Below are 11248 nucleotides of genomic sequence, written 5' to 3'. Positions count from 1 at the left end.
TGACCAGACGGTTTTTCAATTTTCTTACCGTTAGGGACCAGGGCTATTTTTACATTTTTGTGGTGTTTCTGTTTAGCTGTAATCTCCCTCTTACTTACACACATATTATATACCATTTTTCTCGCCATTAAATGGACTTTCTAAAGATACCATTATTTTCATCATATCTTTTAATTCACTATAAAAAAAATTATAAAATATGATGAAAAAGGGGAAAAAATACACTTTTTGTAACTTTGACCCCCAAGATCTGTTACACATCTACAACCACCAAAAAACATCCATGCTAAATAGTTTCTAAATTTTGTCCTGAGTTTAGAAATACCCAATGTTTACATGTTCTTTGCTTTTTTTGCAAGTTATAGGGCAAAACATACAAGTAGCACTTTGCTATTTCCACACCACTTTTTTTCAAAATTAGAGCTAGTTACATTGTAACACTGATATCTGTCAGGAATACCTGAATATCCCTTGACATGTATATTTATATTTTTTTAGTAGATAACCCAAAGTATTGATCTAGGCCCATTTTGGTATATTTCATACCACCATTTCACCGCAAAATGCGATCAAATAAAAAAAAATTGTTGACTTTTTCACAAACTTTAGGTTTTTCACTGAAATTATTTACAAACAGCTTGTGCAATTATGGCACAAATGGTTGTAAATGCTTTTCTGGGATCCCCTTGGTTTAGAAATAGCAGCCATATATATGGCTTTGGCATTACTTTTGGTAATTAGAAGGCCGCTAAATGCTGCTGAGCACCACACTTGTATTATGCCCAGCAGTTAAAGGGTTAATTAGGCAGCTTGTAGGGTTAATTTTAGCTTTAGTGTAGAGATCAGCCTCCCACCTGACACATCCCACCCCTGACCCCCCCTCAAACAGCTCTCTTCCCTCCCCCACTTAACAATTGTCTGGACTCCTGACCCTTGAACACTGCTGATTTGCATTCTCAATTCCTTGGATATCTTTTTATATCCCTTTCCTGTTTTATACAGTTCAACTACCTTTTCCCGCAGATCCTTTAATAATTATTTTGCTTTCCCCATGACTCAGAATCCAGAATTGTCAGTGCAACACTGGATGAAAGATGCAAGGGTCTGTCAGGAGTTCAGAAACTCATTGACCTTTTATACACACACACTAATTACAAGCAAACAGATCACAGGTGAGGATGGTTACCTTTAAAGGGACAGTCAACCCAAAAATTACTGTAACTTATTTAGATTCGTTAATTAACGATCTTTACAGTAAACTGTAGCACAATTTTCATCTAAATAAACTTTGGCAGAAAATAAACTTACTGATCTCATCTGGCAGTTTTGAAATGGCCGCCTGAGTCCTCCTCCTCTGTCTGCCAAAAGCTCCCACTAGTACAGGATCCTTTTCTCTAGTCTCGTCCCTGCGCGCTCCTGTGTCTAATTCAGTTCAGTGAGACACATGCTGTTACACGCAGTGTCCGGGTAGGGGGGACGTGTGGTGGTGATACTGGATAAGATCACTCGGTTCCTCTTGTAATCTGGTCTGGGGGGCTCTTGGTTTTATTGTTACCCAGGCTGAAATTTATTTAATCATTTCGCCATGATCAGTCCGAACAGTTCCTGCTGTGTGATCTCTTGCAGCAGCTGATCCGCTGACACTCCTCCAGCACGCTGTGCGGGTCCGGGTGTAATCCCAGTAATGACATAGATTCGGTATAATGCTTCCTGCAGAACTGGTTGATTTAATTAAACTGTAATCTGGAGCGTTTATATACCTGTGTCCATTTATAAAGGAGTAACCTGCTTTTCTCCCTCGGTAGGTTTACAGCTGAGACCTCACAAGTGTGCACCCACACCCTTTACAATATTACAACTGGAATTTAAATACATATTGTGGCGGGTTACTAAGAAACAACCTAAAGATTGCACTGTAAAATGAGTATTCTGTGCACAGCGCTGTGCAGATGGCGCCTATGCACTGGTATCCCTGTATGAGGTACATGTGTGCACACTTTCGTCACTGAGCTAGTAAATAAAAGCATCTACTTGTTTTTTTCTGAATACAGGATATTTGTTATTACTTCACGACACCATCTAAAGTATGAATGTACCATCCATTCATATATACTGTTATCGACCCCTTAGTTGTGTACACTGCAGTCCATTCCTAGTATACAGTTAAACACATATACATTCTGTCAAATTACTGTCTAGCTGGTACATATACACGGCTATGTAGTACCGATTACACGTAATCATTACACTGCACATGTATACTACTATAACAGGGATGGATGTCCGTGCACACAACTGTATAAAAGGGATGGATGTCAGTGCACACAGTTTTATAACAGGGATGGATGTCAGTGCACACACCTGTGTTACAGGGATGGATGTCAGTGTACACAGCTGTATACCACCAGGGATGGATGTCAGTGCACACACCTGTGTTACAGGGATGGATGTCAGTGTACACAGCTGTATACCACCAGGGATGGATGTCTGTGCACACGCCTGTATAAACGGGATGGATGTCAGTGCACACACCTTTATAAAAGGGATGGATGTCAGTGCACATGCCTGTATTAAAAGGATGGATGTCAGTGCACACACCTGTATAAAAGGGGCGAATGTATATGTGTTTAACTGTATACTAGGAATGGACTGCAGTGTACACAACTAAGGGGTCGATAACAGTATATATGAATGGATGGTACATTCATACTTTAGATGGTGTCGTGAAGTAATAACAAATATCCTGTATTCAGAAAAAAACAAGTAGATGCTTTTATTTACTAGCTCAGTGACACTACCCGGACACTGCGTGTAACAGCATGTGTCTCACTGAACTGAATTAGACACAGGAGCACGCAGGGACGAGACTAGAGAAAAGGATCCTGTACTAGTGGGAGCTTTTGGCAGACAGAGGAGGAGGACTCAGGCGGCCATTTCAAAACTGCCAGATGAGATCAGTAAGTTTATTTTCTGCCAAAGTTTATTTAGATGAAAATTGTGCTACAGTTTACTGTAAAGATCGTTAATTAACTAATCTAAATAAGTTACAGTAATTTTTAGGTTGACTGTCCCTTTAATAGCCATTCAAACCCCTTTGTGTCAACTTGTGTGCATGTTATCAGGCCAAAATAACCAGGGTATGTAAACTTTTGATCATTTGAGTAGTTTCGGTTGTCATTATGATTTAAAAAGAGTAAACACAATTGATTGATAATAAATGGGCTTCAGCCAAACACTAACCATGAGTGAAAGAAAAGTTTTTGTGTTATCATTCAAATTCTCTGAAAAATGGCCAAGAAATCATAAATTCTGCCAGGGTACATAACTGTATATGCCTATTTGTTATTGACTCACCCAATGTGTTTCACTAACTCCTAGTAGTGCATTGCTGCTCTTTCAGCAACAAATAACACAAGACTTAAAGGGACAATCTACCCCCAAATTTTTGTTTAAAAAGATAGATAACGCCTTTACTACCCATTCCCCAGCTTTGTACAACCAACATTGTTATATTAACATAGTTTATAACCTTTAAAATTCTAAATTTCTGCCTTTTTCAAAGCCCCAGCAAGCTGCCTTTATCTCAGAATTATAGCGTTACAGAGCAGAACCCTTTTGAAAATCTATCCCCGTTCCTCTTTTTTTTCTGCAACTAAAATAAACGAAAATATAAACACAATCTTATCTAAGCCCAGTGCCTGAGGGGTAAAACCTCACATTTATGTTTACAACTCTAGTAATATAGAAAGATAAAACAGAGTGCAACTATAATTTACTTAAAGGACAAGTAAATAGTAGATTTACATAATCAACAATAGCACTTAGGGGCCGATTTATCAAGTTCCGTATGCCCCTGTTTCTGCGCGAGCCTTCAGGCTTGCCAAAAACAGAAATTATGAAGCAGCGGTCTAAAGACCGCAGCTCCCTAACTTGTCCGCCTGCTCTGAGGCCGCGGACAGAAATCAACCCGATCGAAGACGATTGGGTTGATTGACACCCCCTGCTAGTGGCCGATTGGCTGCGAATCTGCAGGGGGTGGCATTGCACCAGCAGTTCGCAAGAACTGCTGGTGCAATGATAAATGCCGACAACGTATGCTGTCGGCATTTATCGATGTGCAGCAGACATGATACGCTACATCGTAGCATGTCTGCTTGCACTATGATAAATCTACCCCTAGGTCTGAACTTCAAAAGTCTAGTAGATATAGGAAAACAGACGCCTTCAGCCCCCCGCTGCAGTCTCCGCTGTCTGAGGTACTACGTCAACACAGTACGCTTTAGTACCTACGTCCAATTACCAGAATGGGTTAATCACACATCATTACAGCGTTGCTAGTGTGAAAATTACATGTTCATAATAATGGCCCTTTAAAGGGGAGACATTTTTACATTTCAATATCCCTTTAAGAAACAGGTGAGCAGGCTGGGGAGGAGAGAAGGCTGAATATTTCCTATATATCCCAATAAGCACAGTCACACAGTCATTAGTTATAGGGTGTTCAATTATTTATTTATTTTAATTGGTCTCACACACCTTCAAACATTTGGTTTTGAAGACACTATCAACATAGTTGGTATAATATGCAAAAGACACATAATTTAAATCACAATTAAACATCTCTCTCTAGCCCTTTAAATGAACAGTAAACAATTTAAGATTGTAATATAAATTATTTTCATTGTTTAGACTACCCCCTTTTTCTGTAATTTAACCCTGCAAATTGTGGATCTCCTGTCCCGCAAACAGACAGAACCTATAACAGGCTTCACAAGCCTTACCTAAGCCACATATCTCTCCCTAATTTGCAGTTTTGTAAATTAATTTTTCGGGTAAAGCCAAACAATGGATTTTTTTAACACAATGACAATAGCTAACCCAGTCTTCTCCATACACTTACTCAAGATTGACTTCTCCAAATAAGGACAACAGTGGGTGGATTTTGACCATTGAAAAACAGTTGCAGCAAATAAGGTGTTAATCTATTCTAATAACATTAAGAATCTGCTGTTATATTTATTTATTGAAATACTACAGAACAATAGAAGATGTTTAATACTGCAGTGTCGGTTGTGTACTTCCTACAAATGCTCTCTGGCTGATCAGGACAAAATCCTGTAGTTCTGTTGGTGAAGACTATGTCATTGGTTTACTCAATACAAGAACATGCATTTAAACAAACTGAAAAACCCTCTTTTAGATAAAGTGACATTGTACACTAGATTTTTCTTTGCATAAATGTTTTGTAGATGATCCATTTATATAGCCCATCTGGGGGTGTTTTTGTAGCAGTGTATAGTTTTGCTTATTTTTATATTACATTGTGCTGAGTTTCAGACTCCTAACCAAGCCCCACGGTTTTAGATGTATACTGATGTATACAGACATCAGATTGCTTCTGTTTGTATAATGGGTCTTTTCAAATGCAGGAGAAGGGGGAAGTTTCTGCTATCAGCCCCTTGCAGTGGGTGTCCCAGGCTTATCTCATTAACAGTGTTAAATTGGGAGCTTCTAAGTAAGTTTTTAAAAGGTTTTACACTGGATGTTTAAATCAGTATCAGTGCGTATTATTCTTTATAGTAGTGTCTATTACATGCAGTTAAATCAAAATTGGTGTATACTGTCCCTTTAAAACAAAGAAAGCAAATACTACACTGTCCCTTTAAAAGAAACTCTTTTGTTTTAAAAACTCACATTGTTCTTTCATTGTGCAGATCTTTTAAATAATAAGATATTCTCATAAATTTTGTTAAAGAAAACTGTGGTTGTTTTTGTATTCCAGAAAACAGGATTACCTCCTAAGCGCCTTGCTTCCCAAGTGGGGTTCATTGCCTGGATCGAGTCCTGCTCCCATCAGCCCCAGTCTCTCAAACACCTCAGCCGACTACGGATACGTGCCACTCTTGGACCCCAGAGACTTAACGCTATTAGGACCTTTAACTTGCCGCAGTCACTAAAAGGCTACCTTATGTTTGAGGACCTGACACTACAGGAAACACTTTAGCGTTTATTAACTTATATGATACTGTCTCACTGACATGGAAATGTTACTTCCCGCAATAGCGCCACTTTGCAGTCATGTGGCGTCTTGTAATGAAGACTAATACCTTGAACAGAAACATCTGGCATTGAGCCATAGCTGAAGAGATCAACTTAAGCCAGGAACATACTCATCACCAGAAGAAGGAATCTCACACCAGTCCTGTCTTCTGTGGGCTTCCATTAAGTTTCAAACAATAGCAAGTGATCTTTATTGCATCTAATATGCAGATAATGTGTAAAGAGAGACAAAACATGTCTGTCCATGTGAGTTTTGGATGACTATAATTTTCAGGATGCATTGAGGAATCATAAACTTCTGCCAAGAACAAGCATCATTGGTGCAATTCTAAGAGATCAAAATATCAAGTTATGGTAAAAAACATAACAAAAAACAAAGATTCAGCTGTGAAAAGCTGTTGTTGGAGAAATAGATTTTGCCATCACCCAAGTCTTTTAATTCCTCTGGTTATAGAGGGTTGTAAACGCATTACATAGCAATGTGTACGGTTCTCTCTGACGGCCAAGGAAAAAAATATTATATATAAGCACTTAAATATGTCTTAATCATCTCTGCAATATGTGTTTTCAAAATGTTGAACTTCTGGTTTTCTAGATTAGACTGTTCCTTCCTTGTACTTCATTTATCAACAGGTCTATTCCACTCTATTAGAAGAGCCATGGCGAGTATTTGGTATGGCTTTTTTTATGTTCTTGTCCTTTCCAATTGAATAGAAAAACAATTGAAAAAAAATATAGCTTTCCAATGGTTTTCCCACAACTTTGCTCCATATTAACTTCACCAATACACTAATACATTTCACTGAGATCATTCAACAACAGTATTCCAATCCACAAGAAAACACATAGAACAATTTTCCTTGGTATTTTTGCCTTTTTTAATTCAAGAGCATTGACCTCTTTAAAACACATTTGGCCTGTTTTGAATACCTTATCTGCTTTTTACTTCTTTTTTTTATATTATTATTTTTACATTTTATAGCATAATTAGTTTTCATATAAATAAACACGACTGTTTATTTTTAATAAAAAGTTAAAACTTTAGCTCAAATCATAATTTTGAACCACAAATATTTTGCACAACTAAAATTTGATCAGAAAGTTCCATTATGTTTGCACTGCAAGGGAACATCTGACTATTCTACGCATGCGCTATAAACATGAAAGCCATATTTGATGGTGCACTGGCGTTTTTTACTTATAAACAGTAGCCGCTGTGTGTATAGTGCATATGCAGAACGTTCACAAAACCTTCCAGGGAAGCAGAAAGATAGTAACCCTTTTGCAATGAATGGGGAAGTGTGAGGGTGACATTAGGACTTTAATCCTAAATCTGGACAGACCCATGTTTTTTGGGACAATTATGAGTGAATATTGTGTCAGTTTGGATAGGAAATGTGATTATAGAAATGTAATAGGAGAGAAACAAGCCTTTGTATTACAGTTTATCGTGCATTGTAATTTTACTAAATATGTTTCATTTGGTTAAAAATGTAATCAGGGTTTTGATTAATGATGTAAAAAAAACTCAGTCTATTAAACATGGAAACAAATACTTATATTGTTGCTCTTATAAAGAATAATATTTCCAGAAACACTTCCTCCATCAATATAATCCGTCACTACACAGCACAGGTGGCTACGCCTTTATGCTTTGTCTATATTCCACAACTGCAGTGGCGGCTGGTGACTTTTGAGGATGGGGGAGCACTAGCCCCGCCCCTCAGATGGCTCCGCCCATTTTAATGTATGTGTGTGTGTGTGTATGTATATATATCTATATATAACTTACATTATCAAATTTGCTTCATTCTCTTTGTATCCTTTATTGAAAGAGCATCAATATCTCACTGAGAGCTAGTTGAACATATTGGGTGAGCCAATGACATGAGGCATATATGTGCAGGAACTAAACATCAGTTAATTCCCAATAGTGCATTGCTGCTTTTGAGCCTACCTAGGTATCCTTTTTTACAACAGATATCAAGAGAACAAAGCATATTAGATAACAGAAGTAAATTGGAAAGTTGTTTAAAATTGTTCTATCTGAATCATGAAAGGAAACATTTGGGTTCCATGTCCAGTTAAATATTTTATATTACAATCTAAAGTTGTTTTATGCCACCATAACTTAAAAGATTTTGCCTGAATAAATGTAGCTTTAATCAGTCATTACACAAAACTGTGTAATGTGACAGTTGTAGAGAGTTGCCCCTTTAAACACTAATAATTCTGTTTGTGGTTCTTACAAAAAGAAAAGAGAGAGCAGTCTGGGCTCAGCTTTTTTAAGTCTTTTCAGAAGTTCATCATTTCCCCAATAAAGTTAGACAGACCTCACTCATAGATTAGTAACTCTATTCACAAGTTCAGCAGGGAGGGGGGCTTAATTCAGTAAAGGGCTGGGGGATTCCATAGAGTTCCCAATGAAAGGGAAAAGGTCAGCAATAGGGATCTGACTGAAAACATTCCCCAGTTTTTGTTCTCTGTTTCAGCCTTGTCTAACATATATTCATTTTCCTTTCATTCTGATGACAATGACATATCATGTGACGTGCGGTGACGTCAGAGGCTGGTGAGGCAGTGGCTAGGATACGCCTTCATTCTTTAGATATCCTTTGTTGAAGAAATAGCAATGCACATGGGTGAGCCAATCGCATGAGGTATCTATATGCAGCCACCAATCAGTAGCTACTGAGCATATTTAGATATGATTTTCAACAAAGGATATCTGATTTTCTTCATTCTTTTGATATCCTTTGTTGAAAATCATATCTAAATATGCTCAGTAGCTACTGAGCATATTTAGATATGATTTTCAACAAAGGATATCAAAAGAATGAAGAAAATCAGATATTAGATGTAAATTGGAAAGTTATTTAAAATTGCATGCTCTTTCTAAATCATGAAAGAAAACATATGGGTTTCATGTCCCTTTAAATGATGTCTTGGAAAACTGGTCAACTTAGTAAACATCTGATTTTAGTCTAAAGGATTGTAACAGAAACTCTTGCCAGATAACAAAATGCTTGCTCTGATTATGAGATCTAGAAATCCATCTCCTGCCTAAAATGTTTTTTCCATCACATACTGCTGTCTGACAACACACACATTGCCTTGCTGTCACACACAGACATACTGCTGCCTAACAGGACCTCACTTATCACATGCACTTTTTTTATGTCATACAGTTTGTGTCCTGTGTTCCTTTGTCACCTCTCAGTGCACGACTATAACATATTTGTAAGAAAAAACTGTTATTTTCATAACTTATTAAAAAAATATATATATTTTTTTGTAAAAAAAAGTGCATGTGGTGTTTGCCCTCACTGTAAATTCCATCAATATTATTTGATCATTGTATCTGCTCATTTGGTTGATCTCTGCTCCCAGTGCACAGTCTGAACTGTTGCACACACATTATGAGCTTATCATAAGTTACAGGGCATGCTGTCTGTTACACAAAAATATCTGAAGCACTCACATACACAGATCTGCCAAACCGACCCACACTGTCTCTAATTGGCCTTAGAGCAGAAAAAGAAAAGTTACAATATGTGGTGCCCACAGCTTGATGGACATTAGAGTAGAATGTTACACTTATGTTTTCAACAAGCAACTAATATAATTTAAAAAACATATGCATATATTATTCTCCAGCTATTATGTGCTCTGAATACATAATTCTATCAATTATTTATTTACCATCAATGTCCCTTTAAGAAACTAATTCTGGACACCCCCATGAACAAAGCGAACTTTTTTTGTGATGAACAATTTGCCCTAGACAAGTTTTCTATGTGCTCATGGCTTCCATTCATATTACACATTTCACTACACTAATGTCCAAAAAAAATTTATGTCACAGACAGACAGTCATTATGTTAGTAATTACTTGTCACCGCTGATCCAGAGACATTTATTGTACCCCCCTATAAAGAGATGAGGAGCTGATGCCACATTACAAATAAAGACAAATACTTTGCTAATGCCTTATGTTTGGATAAAAGCTGAATATGACCTAATGTGCTCACCACTCAGTATGGATTGAAAGCTGCTTTTTTGAGGGCAAAGTGCAGGAATTCTTCCTGTTGGATTATAATTAACAATAGCCTTAATTTAGTTAGGAGAAAGCAGACATGTTGATGTGTCCAATAACTGATTTAGAAGAGGTTTTTTTTTTTTAACACAAAGTAAATCCCAGTATGACAAAAAAATACAAGACAAACACAGAACATGTATAACACAAACATACTGTATGTACAGGGAGTGCAGAATTATTAGGCAAGTTGTATTTTTGAGGATTAATTTTATTATTGAACAACAACCATGTTCTCAATGAACCCAAAAAACTCATTAATATCAAAGCTGAATAGTTTTGGAAGTAGTTTTTAGTTTGTTTTTAGTTAAAGGGACATTATACTGTAAAATAGTTTTTCCCTTAATGTGTTTACAATTGTTTTTTTTACCAACTGCAGAGTAAAAAATTTATGAAAATTAGCTTTTTAAGGCTTATTTGTGTATATTAAAGCTCTGATTTTGTGTTTTGAAGCCACAACCTAATACAATGGGTTGAGCTTGTAGGTATAATCAGATCTCATTACTGTATCACATTGTGCACATATACAGCTTCTTTATCTTATATCTGTCCTTAAAACAATCACCAGTACCTTGAGAGAACAATGGAAAATCAACATTTTATTACCTTATCTCTGCTATATCCAACTGGGAGTGTAATTTCTTCTACTGGCTGTGTTTACAAAGCTTATCTATAGCTGGTACGCGCGGCCACAAACTTTCAGAATAGGTGGGGATACCACATGCTAAATCAACCATTTCAAATGCCAATATAAGGGTAAAGGAGCTACTTGTAAACAATGTAATACACTCCAGCAGATAAAGTGGATCATTGGGAACAAATTAAAGGGGAGAATTTTTTTGAGTAAACTGTCCCTTTAAAGCTATTTTAGGGGGATATCTGTGTGTGCAGGTGACTATTACTGTGCATAATTATTAGGCAACTTAACAAAAAACAAATATATACCCATTTCAATTATTTATTTTTACCAGTGAAACCAATATAACATCTCAATATTCACAAATATACATTTCTGACATTCAAAAACAAAACAAAAACAAATCAGTGACCAATATAGCCACCTTTCTTTGCAAGGACACTCAAAAGCCTGCC

This window comes from Bombina bombina, chromosome 7 (genome assembly GCF_027579735.1).
Source record: "Bombina bombina isolate aBomBom1 chromosome 7, aBomBom1.pri, whole genome shotgun sequence".
Lineage (NCBI taxonomy): Eukaryota > Metazoa > Chordata > Amphibia > Anura > Bombinatoridae > Bombina > Bombina bombina.
The sequence above is the reverse complement of the archived record's forward strand: the minus strand, read 5'-3'. Positions refer to the sequence as shown.